Raw genomic sequence first — 22,664 nt, forward strand, 5'->3', positions numbered from 1 at the left:
AGGGGAAACGCACCAGCTTCGTTCTGGCAGAAGGGCAGGGCTGTGCTCTGTGCACGATCCCCAAAACTCTGTGGGCTTCTTTTTTTCTTCAAGGTATATCGTGGAGTTGATCATGAATTCGCTGGAACCTCAGATACGGTAAAAGACGGTGAGCCTCCCAGGACACAGGCCTCCCTGGGCGCTCAGAGAGGACACACGCCCCGCACAGGGGTCCCTGCAGGCACCTGCACACACACACCCCCAAGTCTGAGCCCCCGGGTGAGGCAGAGAGCCGCAGAGGGCCGGGACAGGACGCTGCACGGCCACTGTCCTCCTCCCTCGAAGACAGAGGGAGCGTCAGCCCTGCGTAGGAGCACCCTCACCCCCCACTCAGACGTTCACCGACCAGGGATTTCTGGAGATCACACAGAGTTCACCTTTCTCATCGGTTAGCCTGTTCATCCAAATCCGAAAGGTGAGTTACTGGCCCAGGGTGGCTTATCACCCGACTCTTGGCCACCCCTGCACATAGAAGCCCCCACTGCACTGGGGACGGCTTTGATTCCCAGCCTCAGACCCGGGGAGGCCAGCGGGTGGCCGTCCTGCCCCGTGGTGGTTCACTGTCACTGACTCCCACCACAGAGCCCTGAAGCCCTTACGAGGCACTGTCCCCTGCACAGCACTGGAGGGATGTTGTCAGGCCTGACTTCTGCTTGTGGCAGTGTCCCCAAGGGAAGCCTCACACAGGCAAGATCTTCCGTGTCAGGAGCGAGTGACAGGCTGTGCTTGCCCAGAGGGCTGGGGGCCTCCCCTCGCCCCGCTGCCCCCAGACGGAGCTGTCACTCGGGTCTCACTGCACTTCCCTGAGAGCGCCAACCAGGGAGCTGGGGCTCCGGGGAAGGTCCCAATTTTACTTGTAAGAGCTTTAAATAGAAAGTCAAATGCAAACACTTGCGATCATTTGTAAGGAAGCAGAGCCAGTTTTATTTCTGAAGTCATGACTGCCGCTCTGAGGTCACCTCCACTTGCACCATCTTTTGACTTTAATTTTATCTTTCTGGCGGTGCTATTAATAATAGGCCCACACAACTAAGACACTTCAAAGGGAGTGAAGGTTTCTTTTCTCTGACGGGCGAGAAGCAGTTTTATCACAGCAAGCTCACGCAACACGTCCCTTAACTTCTTTCCCCAAACGGTTTTCTCTGCCACGTGTTCTGCAGTTTCTAGACCGAAGCCTCTGCAGGGACGGAGAGTTGCCGCGTGCAGAACAAGGTGCTAAGTCTGCTGACGGGATTATCACATCTCGTCCTCACAACGACCTCGTGAAGTAGGTACTATTCTTTTTTTTCTTTTCTCTTTTTTTAAATTTATTTTATTTGTTTTTAGAGAGAGGGGAAAGGAGGGAGCGAGGTAGGGAGGGAAACATCAATCAATGTGCGGTTGCCTCTCAAACGCCCCCTACTGGGCACTAGGCCTGCCATCCAGGCATGTGCCCTGCCTGGGAATCAAACCCAGGACCCTTTGGTTCACAGGCCAGGACTCGAATCATTGAGAGCCACATTAGCCAGGGCCTATTCTTATATAATAATAAGCATTCACCTGGGATGCATAGTCCATTTGGTTAGAGCACCATCCCAATACGCCAAGGTTGGGGTCCGACCCCCAGTCAGGGATCGTACAAGAATCAATGAATGAGCCCTGGCTGGTGTAGCTCAGTGGATTGAGCGTGGGCCTGCGAACTACACGATCGAGGTTCGATTCCCAGTCAGGGCACATGCCTGGGTTGCAGACCAGTTCCCAGCAAGGGAACTGGAGGCAACAGGACTCACAGGAGGCAACCATACATTGATATTTCTCTCCTTCTTTCCTTCCCTTCCCCTCTAAAGATAAATAAATAAATAATATATTTTTAAAAAGAATCAGTGAATGAATAGATAAGTGGAATAACAAATCAATGGCTCTCTCTCCCCCGACCCTTCCTTTCTCTCTGAAATCACTCAATAAATAAAAGTTAAAAACCTCCTTGTACGCAAGCAGAAGACAGACGGGAATGCAGCTGGGTCTGACAGCAGGGTCCGAACGCTCATCTGCAGTCCCTTCTGAAGGGAACGCCACTACCATTCCTTGCCAAAGGCTCCTGCTCCCCACCTTCCTTCTCGACAGCACTGTCGCTGAATGAAAACATGGTGGACAGCTGAGAAGCCCAACTTCTTCCTTTCAGCTCCTAACTGGATGGGTCATCTCAGGCAATTAATTCACTTCACCACTCTGGACGTCCATTTCCTGAAGGATTTGGATAGATGATCTCCCAACTCTGAAAACCAATGAGGATTCGACTAACACTACTCCCAACCCCCGCAACTAGCACGCAGTTTAGGAACGAGACCAGGCCTCCTTAAATGTCCTCAGAGAGTCTGTCCCCCAGCTCTCCCGAGGATGGATGGGCAAGGTGAACTCCAAGGGCGGGTGCGGCTGTAAGCAGCAGCTCCGTCGTGAGTGACTCCCAGCAGACCAGCGTCACATCTACCAAAAATGCCTGGAGGAATCAGAGAAAACAGGCAGCAAACCTGCTCGAAACGAACAGGAGCTAAACTGGCTGGGACCTCTGCACACAGCCTTACCTGCTCCCCACGGACGCCCCTGCTCCTGGCGCTGACGGAAATGGCAAATCTGAATTGAACGCGACAGGCTGCCTCTGTTAAGAAATACTTGTCATTTCAGCAGGACAAAACATGCCCCGTGCACTCCGGAGGGGCATCCCGGGAACTTCACCCCCTAAGAGCGGGCAGCCAGACAATGAGGCAGGTGTCATGGGAAACGGCCAGCATCGGCCTTCCACACTGAGCAGGAGCCCGAGTGCGGGCCCATGTCTGCCTGGAACCGGTCCAGGGCAGCCTGGCCTCCCCAGGGCCTGTGTTCGCCGGCAAAGCTGACCAGTCCCCAGCACCACTGGACAGCAGGGCAGGACAGACTGCCCGGGGCCCCAGCACATCGGGATGCATAGGTCAGCCCCAGAGTTAGGAGAGTAGCTAGTTCTGACAGGCGGGAAACTTCCCAGCATCCTCAGCTGCCGTGCAAAAAACTTCCTCTTTGTTAAATCAGGGGTTACAGCGGTGAATTAATTCCAAGTGCACAACAAGAACACGAATGCATCGTGTTGCGTGCGGGCTGCACGCCAGGCAGGCCTCTGAGTGCAGTGCGTGTGTTGGCCCCCGTCATGCCAGCAGCAGCCCTGTGTGCACGTACTGTTATTTTCCTCCATTCCCAGATGAGCCCCTGATAGGGAAGACCCCAGAGAGAAGAGACTACAATGTGAGGGCTGCTCACAGGTTTTCAGGAGTGACTTCACAAATATGGTAAGAATGAGCATTGCGTGTCCCCCTCGTGAGCCGTAGCAATTCAATATTTAGTGAGGGGATCAGCTTCCGAGAGGACCGGGCAAAGCAGGGGCTGGGACAGCTCCCCGGGGCTCTCCCTGCTGGCTGTCGCACCTCTTGGGCCCAGAAGGACAGACTGCCCTTGTTCACAGTGAACAGTCCAGGAAGAAGAAGCCTCTGTGGCCATGACCCCTGCTGTCATCCAAGGCCTGAACTCCTGGGCTCAGGGCCCCTCTCGTAAGGGACCCCACCACAGGGGCCTCTTTGCACCACCCTTGGGAACGGGAGGTCGGAGGGCAGAAGGTGCGGACACCGTGGATTCTGCTGTTGCCCCAAGTAACGAAGTCCTTGATCTCGGACCCAGGAGTCTTGGGCCACCCAGCGTCCAAAAAAGAAAAACTGAGGCGCAGTAATGTGTTAGCCAGCGAGTGAGATAACCTCTCAAATCCTCAAAGTTCCTGACACTGAGCATTTACTTATCGAATCTTTTACGAGTTTATCATCTGTGCCGGCTCAGGTAGGCATTTTTATTTAGATTACCACCCACAGGAGACAGACTCAACTTTGTCTCCTGCCTTCTTTGCATAATATACCAGAGGTCCCCGGCTAGAATCCTCTCAGCCCGCACTTTTTGTTTCTGAGTCCATGTTAACCATCTTCATCGTCACAACGATTATGGGCACCACGGACGCCTTCCCAAGAATGGTGCTTTAAAATGAGCGTGATTCTTTGCATCTTTTCCTTGCTGTTTCTCTGCGTTGTATCTGTAGGAAAAGACGGGTGCTAGCCGAGCCTGCTGTGGGAGCCATTCCAATATACAACATACTTACGGTGTTGCAATACTTGCAACATCGCAATATACATCAATCGGACCATCACGCTGTGACGCCCTAAATTTAGACAGTGATGTACATCAATCACTTTTCAATAAAACTCCAGGGAAAATTAGTATAATCTCAGATACAAAGGTTCCTATCCTGTAGGAGTATAGCTTCCACATATTATCTAATAACATTCATTCATCGTCAGGTATAAGAGAAAGTCAATCATTCATTTGACTTGATCAGTTTACAGGCAAAAATTTTTGACAAAGTGTGTTTGAAGCATAGGATATAACTAATCTAAAACTATTGTGCATATTTTTAGAGCTTATATCCAATGATTCAAATTTAAAGCTTTACTTAGGTATTCTTAAAGGATGGTTTTAAGATTATATAGATTTTTTTCCTGACCAATACAATATTTTCTCTCATTCAGCTTAAAGGCTTAGTCACTTCAAATAATTAACTGAAAATTCATTCTTAAGAATAAGCCTGGGGTAAGGCCATCCATGAGAACAGACTTTTGTTCTAAGATCACAGAAGTGCCCTCTCACGCATGGTATAACGCGCCTCTCATTTCTTCTCGTGCCTTGTAGGTACCCAGAGCTTGTCTAAGGTTTAAGTTAAATAGCACTTCTCAGAATCCCTCTCTCAGCATTCTTTCTCTGTCCTGGGCCTCTGGTGGGCCACCTAGCAAACAGGTCTGCTCAGGAAGAAATCTTGTTCTCTTCTACACCCAAGGGTCCAGCCCCCACAGACGTAAAAAGTTGCTAAGCTGATTCCAAATATTTTACTTTGCTGGGGAGATCAGGCAACGTGGCACCCAACGACTCCCCGCCCAGAAAAGGAAAAATCAAGGCATTATTACCCTACTGTTGAGGAGACTGACTTGGGAAGTTCTGATGAGTCAAATCGGCAGGTGCCAGCCTATTGCCCTGACCTTGCTCCGGCCCTTAGGGGCCGTCACCTGGGACGCACACCTGCAGACGCTGCTGAGACAGAGGTGAGCAGAGCAGAGGAAGACAGACGCCCTTCCACCTGGAATTCAGACAGTTCATCATGTCGGTGACTGGTGACGCCAGTTGGTTTCGTCCGCTGGAATGCCAAGGTGTCCCAGATTAAAGTGGCTTTTGAAATATAATTGTCCAAAGATTGACCAGAGGGAGAGACAGTTTTAAACATTGAAAAGTAAGTAACTTTAAGTGTAATTAGTTCGTATGATACACACACACATCAAGGTCAGTGTATTTAGAAACGTTCTCTGAGCCCCATTGGTTGGTGTGAGAGAAAAGGTAAATGAGCAGCGGCCCTTTCCCGCCAGAGGACCCTTTCAGGTGCAAACGTTTATCTTTATATGCGCTGCCCCCTCTGTGGCAAGCAGGGCAACACTCCGGCTCGGGGGTATGGATGGGTTTTTGTCAGGAATCTTTCGGACTGAGGACAGGGCTGCTTCTCCCACTCAGTCTGCACCATCCCTGCTGGGCCCACTGCCCCTGCCCCGAGAGTGGACACCCATGGACTGGGGCGGGGGGGGGGGGCGCCGTGAAGACCAGCTGGCCATGGAGAGACGGGGCGGTTCCACTGTTGCAGGAGCAGGGCGGTGGGCAGCCGGAAACGTGCAAATCCCTCTCCCACCCGAAGCATTCCCTTGAGCTTGTTAGTCTACGTAGCCCACGGTGCAGCGGAAGCAGTCAAACCGGGCGGGGAGGTCCTCTCCCTGCAAACCCGGGAAGGTGTTTGAGAGCCGTCAAACGGCCAGCTGGTGGGCAAGGAAAAATTAAAGGAGGCTGGCACAGTNATATGCGATGCCCCCTCTGTGGCAAGCAGGGCAACACTCCGGCTCAGGGGTATGGATGGGTTTTTGTCAGGAATCTTTCGGACTGAGGACAGGGCTGCTTCTCCCACTCAGTCTGCACCGTCCCTGCTGGGCCCACTGCCCCTGCCCCACGGGGAGAGCAGACACCCATGGACTGCAGGGGGGGCGCGCCGTGAAGACCAGCTGGCCATGGAGAGACGGGGCAGTTCCACTGCTGCAGGAGCGGGGCGGTGGGCAGCCGGAAACGTGCAAATCCCTCTCCCACCCGAAGCATTCCCTTGAGCTTGTTAGTCTACGTAGCCCACGGTGCAGCGGAAGCAGTCAAACCGGGTGGGGAGGTCCTCTCCCTGCAAACCCAGGAAGGTGTTTGAGAGCCGTCAAACGGCCAGCTGGTGGGCAAGGAAAAATTAAAGGAGGCTGGCACAGTCCACCAGCGCATCGACCAACCCCCAGGGTGAGGTCTCGGCCTCAGGAAACACAAGCACCTGAAGAGCATCACGTGATCAAAGCTGGCCCTCCCTCCCTCTACACCAGCCACCAAGGCCCCCAACAACCTTGAAGACACATGTGACCCTATCTATAAAAAGTGCCATCACACTCTTACAGACACTGCATGTTTATAAGATTTAACAAGATCAGCATCCTCAGTCTAAGCAAGCCACACAAAGTATACAATTAAAAAGAAAAAGCAGAGTGTCATTAAGATTCACTTAAAACCTGTCCAATGTCCCCAACCCTATATAGGCCACAGACATGAAATAGACTTACAGGGACCCAAAAGGAGAATTCCAAGTGCACTGGAGGCGACAGCGTCTGGGATAAATGAAATCTAGTGTTTAATTACAGAGCGTGGAACCTCATGACTGTAATTTAGGGAGGATCCTTTCAAGGACCGGGCTGCCGCAGAGATTTCTGTTATTTTCCTTCTTAAGTGCAAATATTTAGTCTTTTAACTCTATTTTTAAACTCAGGGGCATTTGTTTCTGTCTGAATCAGCCATACCACATCTGATGGTAAATCTGGAGCATTTGACCCAACTGTAGAGGAAAAAGTGTAGCTTTGGTGGGGAGCCCCAACCCCCGGGTCTGCTGTGCCCTGTGCTGTGTGAGCCGCGGGCTGACTGGGCACTTCTCTCCTGAAATGCCCAGTCACACACACCCAGAGTCCCTCTGGCAGAAAATTAGCCACGGGTGGTGGGGAAGCCTAATTTCCAGAAGCCGCTGTGTTTTGTTGTTTTTTGCAAACAATGAAAATGTGAACTGAAATTAGTTGGTCGTTCTGATAAATACAGAAACCGCCTCTGCTGGGGTTGAACATTTGGGGAAATGGAGCATATTGTGGTTTGGTCCGTGTCCATATTAAAGAGGGTGAATAAAGCAGGTGGCAGAAAAGGGTTCCGAGAGAAGCCCTTAAGGAGAAGCCCCCCCCCCCCGTGCTCCCCCCCCTCCCCCGGCCAGGGAGCGCCTGGCCCACCCTCACCGCAGAGTGTGGCTGCCCCACGCCCACTCCCACGGCTCAGGACGCAGAACAGCATCAGGCCCAGCGCCCGCGGGCCAAAGCTCTGTTGTGCCACTGCCCTGACAGCTGGCGTGATGGTTAATGTTTGCAGATTCGAGACCTTCACATGCGTTTCGGCTGTAGTAGTTCCAATGTTCTCTACCATTTCTCTGTGCGACCCGCCTGCTCTCATTCAGGAGGGAAATTAAGTTAGGATGAGAAAGTGGTGTGAAATGGAAATCCGCCAGAGACCCGAACACAGTTTCCATTCGGTCACCCCCCTCCCCGCCCAGTCCTCACCCTCACCGGTCTCAAGGCGTGTTGGCTCACAGCTGGGTGGGCAGGGGCCAGGGCACGCCCGTGGTAGGAGGTAGCCAGGCCCGCACAATAACAACAGTTTGAACGGGGATCAGACTTCAGTAAGTCACTGTGCATTCCTACCATAATTAATGCCAATAAAAAGAGTAACAAATGANCTGATTCGGGATCTTCATGTGCGTTTCGGCTGTAGTAGTTCCAACGTTCTCTACCATTTCTCTGTGCGACCCGCCTGCTCTCATTCAGGAGGGAAATTAAGTTGGGATGAGAAAGTGGTGTGAAATGGAAATCCGCCAGAGACCCGAACACAGTTTCCATTCGGTCACCCCCCTCCCCGCCCAGTCCTCACCCTCACCGGTCTCAAGGCGTGTTGGCTCACAGCTGGGTGGGCAGGGGCCAGGGCACGCCCGTGGTAGGAGGTAGCCAGGCCCGCACAATAACAACAGTTTGAACGGGGATCAGACTTCAGTAAGTCACTGTGCATTCCTACCATAATTAATGCCAATAAAAAGAGTAACAAATGATAGGCCCAAACTAAATCACAGCAATAGCTGTGATCCAGGAAGGAAGGAGCAGATCTAAAATGTGATGAAAAGATACAATAAATCCAAAAGCAGTTTAGAAGATGATGCAACCTAAAACCGGGACAAAATGCTGACCACCTTCCTCCTATCAAAATTTCCTCTGTACTTACAACCGAGACACTTGGGAGGGCTTCCACCGTCTTCGGAGAGGCCCATGAGCTCCGGAGTAAGGGAACCCCCCCCCCCCCCCGGGGAGGGGCAACAGGCTTGGTTGCTTTTCTCACTTTAGTTTGGCAACTAAGCCTTATTTCCTGTTGATCTACACCCAAATGAGCGTGACTTCCTGTGCACCGCCCCCAAAGCATCTAGCAAACTGCACCCTCCCCCCCCACACCGACGTTGAGCTCGGAAGGCACACCACAGCCTGCCAAGAGTCTGTAGCAACAGCACAGTCGGCCTAGATGGCGAGACGTGGACGGTCACGGTCAACAAAGGCCGGTCCCCTGTGGTGTGTGCCACGCTAAAAAGGCGTGGAAAGGACAGAGATATGGACTATGGACCCATGCTGTCTGTAGTCGAGTTGCGTGGACAGTAACTACGCATGAAAGGACCCCATAGTGCAAGACGGCACCAACCAGGAGGCAAAGGGCAGCGAGGACACTAAGTGCCTGACAGAGGTGGAGTGAACAGAAGCACCCCCAGCACTGGCGAGGACAGAGCAGGACGCCGAGAGAAAGGGGGAGAAGGAAGAACTGGATTCTGGACGGGAGACGGAGGCGGGGAGCTGGGGCCGAGGCAGGCCTGCATCAGTGAGAGTTAAACCAGTGCGAACGGAGCGCCTGCCCTGTGCCGGACGCGGAGCACCATGCCGGGAACACAAGACGTCCTCTCTTCCTGAAGTGTTTATGGTCAGAAGGCACGTAAGAAGATTCCATTGACTGGTATTCCTTGCAACGTGGAGGATTAACACCGGCCTGCGTGAGAGCGTGGCAGGGGCCACTGTGGGTGAGCTGTTTTGAGACGCTTCCTTGGATGAAACAATATTGACCCTGAGATACGAACAAGAGGAAGCCAGTGGAACAGACGTCACGGGAAGAGCGTTCCTGGAGAGAAACGGCTCATGCCAAGGCCCTCGGGTGGCCCCAGGCCCAGGGCACTGCTGAAAGGGCAGGGTGTCAGTGTGGACCCGGTGGGTCAAGGGCGCATCGGAGGGCAAAGGGCAGAGCCCCCAGAATGCTGTGAACCGTCTACAGGAGTTCGGCTTCCATTCTGAGCGGGCGGCCTGGGACCTGACCCGTGTCTTCTAGGAATGACACAGTCCGCTGTGTAGGAAGTGGGTTGTAGGAGACGGGTAACGTAAAGGGGGAAACGCTGCCATCTGCATAAAAGAGCGAGCAGGCAAGGGCTGCGGGGGTGCCCGCGGCAGGCAGGTGGCACTCCAGCTCCCTGCAGGAGAGGGAGAGGAATGGAGAGGGGGGTGTGTCTCACAGACGGAGTCACCAGAATGGGGCTCCAGCAGGTGAGCTGGAGGCAGGACGGGAGGGAAGAGCGGCCTCGCAGACCCGCCCGGGGCACAGGGACACAGGCTCTGTCAAACAACGCGTGGGGCAGGGAGAGATGGAGGAACTGGGACAATGCTAACGCATCTTGTATGGACCGTGTAAACTGTCTGTACTCCTGAGACCCCAGGGCCAGGAAGGAAACCCTCTTCAGCTGCAAGTTATTATGCAGGTCACACAGCCCAACACCAAGCACTGGCCCACGAACATGCTGTGGGCGTGTAATGAATCAATGAACATAATAAATTTGACTCTAGGGGCTGATTTATGAACTTGTCTCACAAGAGGCAATATGAGCTAAATGGGAAATGATCGTTTTAGAGGTGTAAACTTTTATAATAACCTGCGATGTGACACCTAAAAGTTGGATATCACGACTGTCGGTCGGCGTGGCTGCCACAGACAGGCGTGTGCTGGGTGGCCCGGGTGCCGGTATAAGGGTGAACCTCTCCTGTCCCGAGGAACCCAAAATCGCCCTGGTGAGAGCAAGACAGGGCCTCTTCCCTCTGAAAACGTGTGGTACCTGGTTTGGTTGGGATGCGCTCTGACCGAGCCAGGAACCGTGTAGACGGGCCCCTCTCGCGCCTGGCCGTGCACGAGGATGGCCAGTTTTCCCACCGGGACGCAGACTCTACCCGAGAGGGCCCGGGCCCAAGCCACCTCCTTCCCAACAAGCTCCCAGGGGCAGGAAAGCCGCTGCTGGTGGGCGGCACCTGCGGAGCTCTGTGTCCTCCAGGCCTGTGACCTCCCATCAGCCACTACAGCGCCGTGATTTTCACCGCCCGGACTTCCATTGTTCGAACTTCCTGACTTCGAATTCCCATTCCTTATCCAAGTTTAACATTTTAAACACCAATTTAGGGAGAAGCAGGAATGACTAGTCCTTTGAGAACTGTTATTATACCCACATTATTTCATAGCCTTGTCTTTACTCTGCCTTCTTTACATAAAAAAGAAAGACATGCAGGTGTATTCCCCAGGAGACACGTTGATTATCTTAAAGCCCAGCAATGAGAGCCGTGGACCATTAGGAGACTATGACAAGACTCCAAGTTACACCAGAGTTTCTCATTGTTTACGTGCCTCATGGAGTTTGCAAACACAATGCCAAAAAGTAAGGTCCTGCCAAGAAGCAGTCATTTATTCCCACTGTAGAGTAATCATAGACTAAAGAAGTGGAGTTGATTCCACGGGCGGACCCAACCTCAGACTGCTCCAAATATCTGCCAGTCCTGAATCTTCCCCTCCCCACTGCCCCTTACTTTATGTGACAGCCCACAGCCTGTCTGCTCTCGTAGTACCCGAGGTGGCCTTCAGTGCCAAGCACGGGACAAAATCAAACCGTGATTTAAAAATAACCGTAATCAAGGTAATACACTCTAAAGTTGGGTGAGTGAGACAGACATACCAGGGGTCTTAAGTAGTTAAACCCTAAATGATTAAACCCTAAATAGTTAAACCCTAAAATGATTCTTATTTCCAGAGAGAAGAAAAGGGGGAGCGGTATCGGAGTACAGAGTTGTCTTACTCTTGAAAAAAAGAAGTTGGAGTAACAGTTTTTGTATAGGTATCTCTCTTACAAAACCCCAGGCCAAGAACAAACTTCAAACTGAGAGGAGCCGCGCCTTTTGAGAGAAAAAACAATACTCTCCAAGGACACCGATTCCTGACAATCTGGAAGTCCAGAGAACTTCGAAGGCACAGCTCACGTGCGTCTCCCCTTTGCTGCCTTGGTCTGACCTCCTCCTCGCTCCTGTTCAGTGCTCTCCTCCTAGGCCCCGGGCTCCTGCCAACTCAGACCCGGAGTTTCTTACAAATGCTTGAATTCAACTTGGCTTGTTCTTTACTCTCTTCTGTCCCCCACTCCCATGCCATCTGTGTGAGTGCGGATGTATGTACATTGGTACGTGCGCATTCGTTCAAGCCCCGGGACAGTTAAAAGGCTGCCAAAGTGAAACAGTCTGATCACCGGACTTAGGAAAAGAAGACTTGAGTTGACGAAGTTCTCACAGGACCATCGCAGGCGTTTATACTTCAATCAGGGACCCTTAGGTCGCTGTTCAGTGAGAGACTGGCTGGAAACACAGAGAGGGCAGGCCGACATGTCGGGCTTCTGAAAATGGTCACCTGACCGCAGAACACGCCCAACACCCTTTCCGTCAGCCTTGAAAGGCAGCATCCCAGGACCTCGATTTTGTGTGGGCAACTGGAGTAAATCCTGCTGCACAGTGAGTGAGCCCAGGCTCTCTCCGCACTAGGTCCAGCAGCGGAGTTGAGAGGCAGGTGTTGAGATGAGAGAGCTGAGGATTAGGCCCCGTTCCTGGGACGCTCGGCATTATTATTTCTGGATTAAAAGGTGGTTAAAGAACAGGACAGTCACGGTGCAGATGATATAGAGAGACCCCGCGGCCACTTTTAATGAGGAGCTGGTAGAAAGTGACGGAGACGTAACGTGAGCCTGTAAACCTTTGACAAATAAATGACAGGCCACGAAAGTCCCACACGGGAGTTCAACTCACAATTATTTCCTCCCTTTCCCCTCAAAAGTAAGATATACAGTGAGGTGTGGTTTTCTTTTTAAAAAACTATTTAGGGGAAGCGTTTTGGAAAGGCTGCAGCTGAGAGTGCTGCAGTCTCAGTGCCCGGCAGTCACTGCCCCGGGCTGAGCCTTCAGAGAGGAAAAGGGGTTTTCAAACCCCCTCTGTGCTGTCGTTGCCTTGTGGCGGGAACAAACTCAAAACGTCAAGACTTTTCCAGTAACGGGCTGCATTTGGTGGCTGAAGTGTTAGTGGTGGTGTGTGTGTACAGGCTCTTTCTCTATGTACACTTACTTATTCCTCATTATGTATTAAAGGGCTCTCAACTCTCAGGATATTTGGAATATCACATCATATGTGTCTATAATCCCCCTCATTTTCCCACTGAAATGCACAATTTCATCCAATGTGGAGGTAAATAAAATGTCGCTTATTGAAAAGATCTTAGAACTGACTTCACTACAAAGCTTACCTCTCAGAAAACGCCACATCATTCATGGAAATGGAATAACTGCAGAGCTGAATCACGATGCATCGCCACTAATCTAAAAAGGGATGTGAAATCGGTTTACTGGGTTTTAGTTTTGAATCCATCATACGTAACTGGAATATGTTTCAAAGTCACGGGGGGTTATGTGTCTCCATAAACTTTAACTCCTTCTTCCAAGAAAATATGTTTTATTACTTCCTCTTCCAGACAACTTGTCTCCAAAGTAGGTTAATGGCTTTCTCTGTCTCACACACACACACACACACACACATGCACACACACACATCTGACTGGACGAATGGCGCGTCTCAGGGCGTTTTAACGCCCAGACTGTTGTGGCCAGTCCGTTGGACGGATGCGATGAGGTCTGAGGAAGATCTGCCTTCAGGAGCCGACCCTGCGGTTGCTGCTCAACCAAGCGACGTGACCCACGAGGGTGCCTTTGGGGACTGGGGTGGATGCGTGTGACAGCGGCTGGGGAGCAGGGGAAGGGTCGAACGGTGACCTTCAGACATTCAGAGACTGACACTGCTTTCACTTTCAACAGTGTCCGCTATTGGACAGGTCTTCAACTTCCTAGCAGGGCAGGTGTGCACGTTACTCACCTTTTTACAGCTGCTAGTCCTTTGTGCTGTTTTGAACCAGAACATTTTTACTCTCTTTTACTTTGAGATGTTTAGGCAGGACCATAAATACTACCCCTAATAAGATAACTTTTGCCAGAACAAACACTTAGCACATAAGTAGTCTGCAATTAAGGTCTTGGGGAATTAAACTCAATGATATTTTTGAATCATGAAATTATTTTAAAAAAACAAAGTAAATTGTGTCCTTGCAAATTCATTTAGCAATTAATTTCTGTTTTAAAATTTTAGACATTTCCATCAATTTCACTTTTGAAATCAAAGAGGTATCACTTTATGTTAAAAGTCTGTGAGTTGGGGTGAGTCTGCTGACCCAGGGCCGGCATTTCTCAGGAATGGGAGGGTGTAACATCTTCCTCACTGGGTTCCTGGGGGGAGTAAGGAATCGCAGGCCGCAGGAATGCCTTGTACACAATGGTGGGTTACACACAGTTATAATTAACAAGCAGAATTGTTTTCATTTGCCTGAGCTCCAAAGCACCGAAACGTCTCCAATGTAGGTCAAGACTTGAGAATGCCATTGAAAATCAATAAAATTTCAAATAAAATATTTAAAAGGTAATACAATATATATTTTTATGAGGGCATGAAGAAGGATGGATAACCTTTTTAACTCATAGGATACCGAAATTTTTGGAGCACAGTGGAATGTAGCAGGTACATATGGTTAGCTGAGGAATCATGAAATGCTTATACAAGTAACTAAGACAATGGGGGTGATTTATCTGTGGACCCCATCAGCTTCCTGTCCACCTTTTCCCGAGAACTCTGACTCTAATGCATTATCTCCAAACCCCCCAGAACAGCAACTTCATAATATATATGGGAAATATATACAAATAACCGAAGGCGCCCTGTACTGGGACAGGAATCACGGTTGCAGAGGAGGAAGCGCATACTCGGACCTTTTCCTGGTTCATTCGCGGGCAGGGATGACTTCTTGTCAGAGGTTATTAGAATGTCGTCACTTCCACCTGGTGCTGCTTTTACGGACTCGGAGCCCCCTGCACCACCTTCTACTGCTCAGGGTCCATCCGAATGCCGAGTAAGGATGCCCTTGTCAACAGATACTATGTAGCATTAACCAAGCTCGCTTCCTCCTATGCACAGAAGTAACCATAAGTCGACTCCCGGAGGCCCTCACCCTTCGTCCGAACGAAAGGTCTGTGTGCCAACACGAGGCATGAGGACAGTCCCTTTAGAGGCTTCTGCTCTTCCAGAATGACCCTCCCAGAAGCCAATACTGACCTGTTCAGCATCATTTCAGAGGCAGTGGGAACCCTCTACCTCAACTACTGAAAAAGACAACCTTCTCTCTCTCACTTTACTTAAAAGACACGTTTTTTGCACAAATATTCATTGGACCTAACCTTGCAAAGGTACTCTCAAATGTCCTTTCTAATTCCTCGACATCAAGACTCTATGTCTTGCCCCGGCTGGTATGGCTCAATGGATTGAGCCCCGGCCTGTGAAGCAAAGGGTCGCCGGTTCAATTCCCAGTCAGGGCACACGCCTGGGTTGTGAGCCAGGTCCCCAGGTGGGCACGTGCTAGAGGCAACTGCTCAGTGCATTGCTCGCACACCAATGTCTCTCTCCCTCTTTTTCCTCCTCCCTTCCCCTCTCTAAAAATAAATCAATAAAAGTATTTTTAAAAGACACTATGTCTTAAATTCACACCAAGGTAGACTGGGGGTTAGGTCCATGATTTGTGGGACTCAGGGCAAGGCCTCAGCTCAAAAATGAAGATTCCAAGACGGCAGAGGCCGAGCATCCAACTCAGAGCAGGGCTGTCCGAGCACCGCCCCGGGTGTAACTTGTAACCGAGTGCGCACACTGAAAGTCGGTCCTGCCACCATTGCTAGAGGGCCACACCTTCCCCCCCACCCCCACTGAGGAGGCAGCTTTGTCCTTGCACAAAGAAGGAATACGTGGTCATACCACATCAAAGCCTGCCCTGAAGGACTGCCCAGAACACTGCCCGGAACAATGGAGCTGTCCTCGGCTCCGGAGGCCAGAGAGACGCACCCACCAGGCATCTCTGCTGGCCCTGGGTGACAAGTCTCTGCCACCACCATCGACAACAAATGCCCCTTCAACGACAGGGTCTAGAACTCCTGGGCCCACTGCAACATCAAGCTTCTGACAACATCAGTGTGCTTTAGGGACCACTACAACTCAATACAAAATTAACGCACTTTGGGCACTAGCAACATATGAGTAGTATTTTGTTTAAAATCTAGAGTGTCCTTGTGGATAAAAAGAGTTTTATTTTTGTCTTTCAATGCATTTTAAACAATGTAACGAATGGATGAAGTACATTAATGTTTGTATGTGTCTGTCTTTTTTAGTGTTGGGTGTTTTTTTATATGACTGATCACTTAATCAGAAACACATTTTATTACAGGAATAAAACACCTAACGTTACACTCGGCGCCACGGGCTTGGAGGCCACCTGACCCGCACACAGGAGGGCAGGCCTCAGGGACAGCCATGGCCGACGCTTCACATCGACACGCTGTGAGCTGTGACTGTCTGCACGGCAGGGGCCGTTGCAGCAGTGAGGTGGGAGAAAGCAGTCCAGAGGAAACCAAGCCCCGTGACACTAATGTGCCCCTTTTTGACATCATATTTTCAAGTAAGGGCCACGAGGCTGCCCCTCAACTTGTTTGCCAGCTATCCAGACACGGCACCAGCTGCCTTTGCCCACGGAACCTTGTTTGCAGTCTCTGTGTTATAACTTGGCCAATAGTCATGGTGATTTCGAACATGTCACCCTCTGCAAATCTCTCCAACTGTAGTTGTTCCTACTCATTTGATGAGTTTCAGTCTCATATTTTCCGGGATCTGTGTCTATTGGGATGTTGTCTTGGAGAATGAAATATGGTTAGGACGGGTTTTTAGTTGTGATAAAACACCTTTTGAGTGCAGTGCCTGCGTTTAGTCCTGTCTTTAGGTTGTGGGACGGAGGCCCGCTGAGCACACAGCTGGAGAGAGAGGCCGCTGACCTCAACTGCATGTGAGAGAGAAAAACACCAGCAGCCAGAACCTCGTATGGCGGCCCCTCTCACTCAGCCGCCACGGTGTGTGATGCCGGCTGAAGCCGTGCCCACGAGAGGACGGACGCGAGAGCATCACTCTCTGTTACTGGTGACTGCATTCCACACCACACCACGGAAGCCAGGGCTGGGAGTTCCACTCGAATAGCTCGGTTTCCAATCACATGTGATCATGTTTTTACTAAGTTCCTTCCAAAGTTTATGCAACCCCGCCGCTTGTAAAAAAATGGGTTTTTTTCTCACAACTATATAAAAGGCAGCTAATTCTTTGAAAAGAATAATTAAAAGAGACATCTGGGAAGTTAAGGATACACATCATGCCAGCTTTTGTTTTGAAAGGGTCAGAGTTTTCACAAGTGAAACTAAAAATAAAAACTTCGGGGAAATAGACGAAGCACTGAGTGTGTGCACGTTCAAATTGGCTGCAGGGGAAAACTGACAAATGAAAACCAACTTACTAAAATAAATGCGTTCCCAAAGGACCCAGAAATCATGGGGGGCACGATGACGTGTCCCCTGGGAAGTTTCCACACCAGCAAACTGGAGGTCTGCAGGCTTCAGAGTGAGGTCTAAAGCCAGTCAAGCTCAGTGAATTCTTTAAAAACAAATCAATGTCGTAACAGGACCCAGTATCCAGCTGTTCCACGGTCAAATCTGTCTCTTCATCTCGAAGGGAGAAATCTGCAGAAACGTATCGCTAGTTCTCTGTTATCCCATCAGGTCTGACACCTCACTCTCGATTTGTAAAATGCCATACAAGCAATACTTCTGATATTTGGGGTGAGCTCATATTATACATTTCATATTTTCAAACTATTTCAAAAGACTAGAGTGCATGGATTTGTTGGTTTGCAGTTGTTAGTAAAATACGAGCAAGAAGGGAGGGAGTGTGGGTACAGCATCTTGGGGGTTAGGAAGTGAATTTGGGGAGGACGCAGCCAAGAAAAGGCCCTCTCTGGGCACCGACGGCCTAGAGAACAGCAAAGAAGCAGGGTCAGCTCAGCCGTGGCAGGAGACACACGGACCCACCTCCACAGCCCCGCAAACACAGGTTCACCCTGCAGTGGTGTGGTCTCCCCAGAAATAAAACTGAATGTCCAGTCAACATAACCACGGTGAGATGCAGCGAAATGTTGGCGGCTCTGCTTCTCCGACACCTCCCGATGTCAGCCTGCGTTTGTGACATCATCCCGGGAAAACAGAGCGGAATTCAGCCCGACTTCAGGCGGCACGTTACAGGCTAGTTTTAAACAGAGCAAATCTTGGAGGACTTTAACTGTGAAATCAGTTTCAAAGGGAAGATTTGGATTTACTATTCAATTATAACTTGCTTAGCAGTTGCTTCTACAAAATGATTGTGAGCCAACAGGAAGGGATAAATTACTTTTTTTCAGAATAATCACTCCACACTAAATATTTATGGTTTCTAGATATTGTTTCAAGGTCAAAGGGATAATCTGAATGGTTTTCTTCAGGTGACGCCGGCCTGTGGCCCAGTGCAGACACCTCTGGGACAAGCCCAGTGGTAGGCTGAGGGCCGTTGCCCTGGGTGCCCGGCTCCCCGCAGCAGGGCCAGGCCGCCAGGCAGGGGGCAGAAAAGTGTGGGAGCGCTTCCCAGACCCCAGACCCAACCACCTGATTGCTGGGAGAATGGAGGAGGAAGGTTTAAAACAATTTTCATCAGCGCACCGACTCCTATGCTACCTGTTTATTCGGGCATAATTATTCCCCTCCCAATACCTACTCCACCATCAGGCAAGCTGAGAAACGAAGCTCCGTCTCCACAACCGTGACAACAAAAACACAATCTGTCCTAAAGTCAAAATTCTGAACTCTGGCTGGGCTGAATAAAACTACTATAGGAAAGAACACAGGAAGACACCCGACAGACACACTTTATTTCTACCTTTCCCCCTTTCGTTTCAACTAACGTGTTGGTTTTCCAGCACATTTTTTGCCCTCCAAACTCAGAGTCTGGTCAGTAGGTCCAAGCGAGAAACCTAGAATCTGAATCACCAGGTTCACAGAGCCAGTTGAAAAAGTCACCCCATTCGGTTTTCTGGAGGCTGACCCACTGTGGCCACCCCAAAGGCAGTGTGTCCTCAGCCCACAGCCAAGGTCACGGCACCGTCCCTCCGGCTGCTGTCAGTGAGTCTTTCCCGAACGGCTGTTCCCCAGACGCAGGACACCCGAGCTGGCGGTGGGGGTGGCCGTCCTTCAGGGAAGGATATTTTTCAATTATGTATTTGTAACATCTTAAGAGATAAAAGCTGTATCTGCAAGTGATTAAAAGATGTTTTATGCTCCTCGTCCCATCTCTGCTGAAATAAAGCCGTAATCTAAACCGCACGTCACTCCTAGCAACACAGGCCCATTACAGACTTCCAGCTTCTTCTTTATGATAGTTGCTAATTCAAACAGAGTGTTCCGGCCGCCTGAAGCCGGCGAGGCCGACGTGCAGGTTTAAGGAATAAAACGTCCTGACAGGAAGATGGAAACAAGCAGGCACACAAAGCTGAGAGCTGCTGGGTGTCGAGCGTGGGGACGCAGATTGCGGACGTCCCCTGAAGTCAAGAAGTGTGCAGAGCGAGCACACGCCACGTCTTTCTTTAAAGGAAGAAATAAGGACTTTTGAGAGGAATCTGAAGGAGAGCTGATGCCTCCAACTTGTGAGCCTCCCGTTCCCAGCTGACCCATCCCCATGAAGCTCACCTCACCCGAGTCACCTTTAAAGGGTGAGTTGATGTGATATTTTAATATAATCCTGGATATGGGCTTAGATTGAAAATGGGAATTGGGACCATAATTAACTACGTTGCCAAGTTTTTCTAACGTTAAGAAGCCAGATGGAGGCAAATGAGGACATTTCACAACACTGCAACCTTCTGAAAGTTCATGGGTTAAAACTTTAATAAAATGACAGCACCTTTTCCACATTTGATTCATCCCATATGCGGAATGAGTGTAAGCCATCAATACCCTTTCGGTGTTTCCCCTTCTGAAACCGCGGTAATAAGAGACGGGCATAAAACCAAAACCAAGTATCGGCACAGTCGGCCAGGGTCAGGGCCTCATTACCACCCGTAATGAACAATAAGGAATCATAACGCGGTCTCCCTCAACGCACCGGGCTCTGAGAGCCTCTCTGCTCTGGCATCAGTCCCTGGGGTCTTTGGGGACAATCACACACTCAGCGCCTCACGCCCTCACGCCCTCCTCGGGAGGAGGGCCCCGCTCTCCGGCCCGCCGCCCCAGAGCCTGCGGCCCCAGCGCAGGGGGCGGAGAAGGGAGCGGGCCCTATTGATTTCCATTGACGACGCCCGAGTTCTCACCGGCGCTCGGGGCCGGTGGGAGGAGAGGGGTGGGACGCGAGGAGGAGGTGGGACAGTCCCCCTTGGGAAGAGAAAGGGATAGGAAGCCAGGCGGGGGAGGGGACACACGGACTGGGGGCAGGGTGTTTAGACGGATCAGCAGCTACAAGAATAAATTCTTCTTTGTGATTTATCCTGATGGAAAGATAAGTAAACAAATTTTACCAACCCAACTAAGTTTATCCAAAGAACTCAGTTTTTTAAAAATCAAACCCAGAGACATTTGTTCGGGTTCATTTCCCCTCAAGGTCTTGGTTTCGGGGAGAACCTCGTGCCCAGAGCAGGAGACGGACAGCGCCCAGAAGGGGCCAGAAGGAGGACAGAGATCCAGCTGGATCGGGCGGGCGCGGAGACCGCGGGGTCCAGAGCATGGAGCCGGACTGCGGCTTTCCGGGCGCGGGAAGGAGGGTGCGCCCAGGGCGCAAGAGGAAGGCAGACGTCACCCTGAGCCTGGATGTGCCGGAGGGCAGAGCTGGCACCCGATCCGCCAGTCGGGATTCACGCGCGCCCAGGCCGCTCTCAGCTCCGTCCTGCAGGCTGGCCGACCAGAGAGGACCCTAACTCGCGCCATGTCCCTGCTTGGGCGCGACTCCCGTCGCTGCGTCCCGCCGCTACGCTGCTCTCCGGGCAAAGCGGGACCCGTCCCAGGGCAGCCCGCTCATCCCTGGAACTTTCTCGACGCTCGCCTGCGGCGCGGAGGACTAGAGAGGTTGCAGTGGCGGCGCCGCATGTCCCAGTGCCCGCACCCTGCCGCCCTCGCCCGGCCAGGCCAGCCCGCAGACGGCGCTCGGAGGGCCGGAGCCTCAGGGAGCCGCAGCCCTCCCGCGGGCGAGCCGAGCCAGTGCCCAGGCTCCGTCGGGCACCCGCGGGCTTCAGCGGATCCCGGGACCCCGCCTGTCTACCCCGCCCGCGTCGCCCCCCACTAGGCAGCTGCGGAGACCCGCCCGTGCCCCTCGGGCCCGCAGCTCTCGGCAGCGGGAGCCCTCGCCTGCGGCGACTGAGTGTAGGGATGCGCGTACCCCTCCAAGAGGGCGGCAGCCCCCCGCGGGCGCGTTTCTCCCGGGAGAGCGAGGGCGCCGGGCGTCGGGGGTGGCTTTCCTCTCCCCACTCACCTGGAGGAAACCTGCCAGTTCCTCCTGGGGGAGAAGAAACTCGGTCCCCGCGGAGTTGGCGCCAAACGTCTACGTCCCGCGGCGGCCAGATGCTTAGCCCAGCGTTCGGGACCCGCGGGGACCGGGCGGAGGCGGCAGCAGGCAAGAGAGTGCAGTTGCCGGGGCGTCTCAACTTTGCGGGCGGCGCTGCGAACTTCAAAGGCGACGCGGCTGCGGCGCGCGCGGCCGCCCAAGTTGCTGCGCGGAGTGGGGCGGGCGGCGCGGGGCGCGGGGCGCGGGGCCCGGAGCGGGGCCGGAGGGCCGGCGGCCGCGGGAGATCCTCGGGAGGAGAGAGTGCGGAGGATGCGGCTGGAGAGTGGGCGGGCGCGGGGAAAGGGGCGCACGGGCGGCGACGCGGGGCTCAGCTCGCTCCGCTCTCTGGCGGCTCCGAGCGGGGAGTGCGCGCTGGCTCCGGAGTGTCACCGCTGAAGCCCGGAGTCCTCCCCACCCGCCGCTGCCCGCCCCTCCCTCCTCTGCCCGCAGCCTCCCCGGGCCCCTCCCCTTCCCTCCCTCCCTCCCGGGGCGCGCCAGCGTGCGCGCGCGCGCGCGGACACACACACACACACACACACACACACACACACGCCCAGCCACCCTGCGCTCCCCGAACCCGAACCCTTGCGAGCGGCGTCTCTGGGGCCGATTGCGTTCCTACCTCCCGCGAACCAGGGGAAGCGGAAGAAGGCCCATGGGGACCCCCTCCAAGTCACAAAACCCAGGGCGACGCAGACGCGGGTCCGTCACCCCGTCCGGGAGACCCGGGAGAACAATAAGGGGGACTCGGGTCGATTTGGGGGCGGGGTGGGAGACCAGCGAACTGGAGGGGGTCGGGGGCGGAGGCAGAAGGCAGCGGGTGCACCCCTGCGGGCCCCGCGGCCCCCCGCCCGCCTGCCCACCGTGCGGCCCGCGCGCCCAGCCTCCTGGGGCTGGGACCCGGCAGGGTCGAAAAGGGCCCTCGGAGCCTGGGGGACGGGGCAGAGGGTGTGAAGCCATTAAGGCTGACTAGGTAATTGTGATAAGAAGTCACCTAATTAGCAACCTGGCCTGGGACTAGGAAAACCAAAGGAAAAAGTACGGAGTGATTTAGTGATCTCATTTTCACAGCTGCAAACCTAGTTTTCAGCAAGTCTAGCTTTCAGACTCTCGGATTTTAAGTTTTCGGGGCATATACTTCATTAAGATACAGTGTTGGTACTGAAAGCATGAAAAACACTTTCCCCCTTCCTATCGCCACAGCGAAATGACAGTAAATAAGATGAAAACCCACCTCACCAAGGTCACATTAAAACCTGTGGCCTTTGTGTCCCCGGTCTGGCCACCCACTGACACTGCTACAGCTTCGAGGCTCCTTGAGAACTCGATGGGAGGTAGGTTTAGGAAACCGTCGATGCTCCCCAAAATCGTTATGTAAAACATCAGTGCTCCCCAAAACCGTTATGTAAAGCCACAGAACTCTTGCTGCAAGAGGTGCTGACGTCACCGTGCAAACCTATTTTTTTCGAGAGGAGACAATGACCCTGGAAA

General features: G+C 52.4%; 1 protein-coding gene across 1 annotated transcript in view; it reads right to left on the minus strand.

Moving 5' to 3' along the window:
* NDNF (neuron derived neurotrophic factor) overlaps window positions 1-21,527 on the minus strand; it is a 33,775-nt gene extending 12,248 nt beyond the window's left edge. The window contains exon 1 of the mRNA XM_037036295.1: window positions 21,102-21,527. The gene's annotated coding sequence lies outside the window, so the exon portion shown is untranslated. The remainder of the gene's footprint in view (window positions 1-21,101) is intronic.
* Between the last annotated feature and the right edge of the window lie 1,137 nt (window positions 21,528-22,664).

Source organism: Sturnira hondurensis, unplaced genomic scaffold (genome assembly GCF_014824575.4).
Source record: "Sturnira hondurensis isolate 20B ecotype Veracruz unplaced genomic scaffold, ASM1482457v3 Scaffold0022766, whole genome shotgun sequence".
Classification (NCBI taxonomy): domain Eukaryota; kingdom Metazoa; phylum Chordata; class Mammalia; order Chiroptera; family Phyllostomidae; genus Sturnira; species Sturnira hondurensis.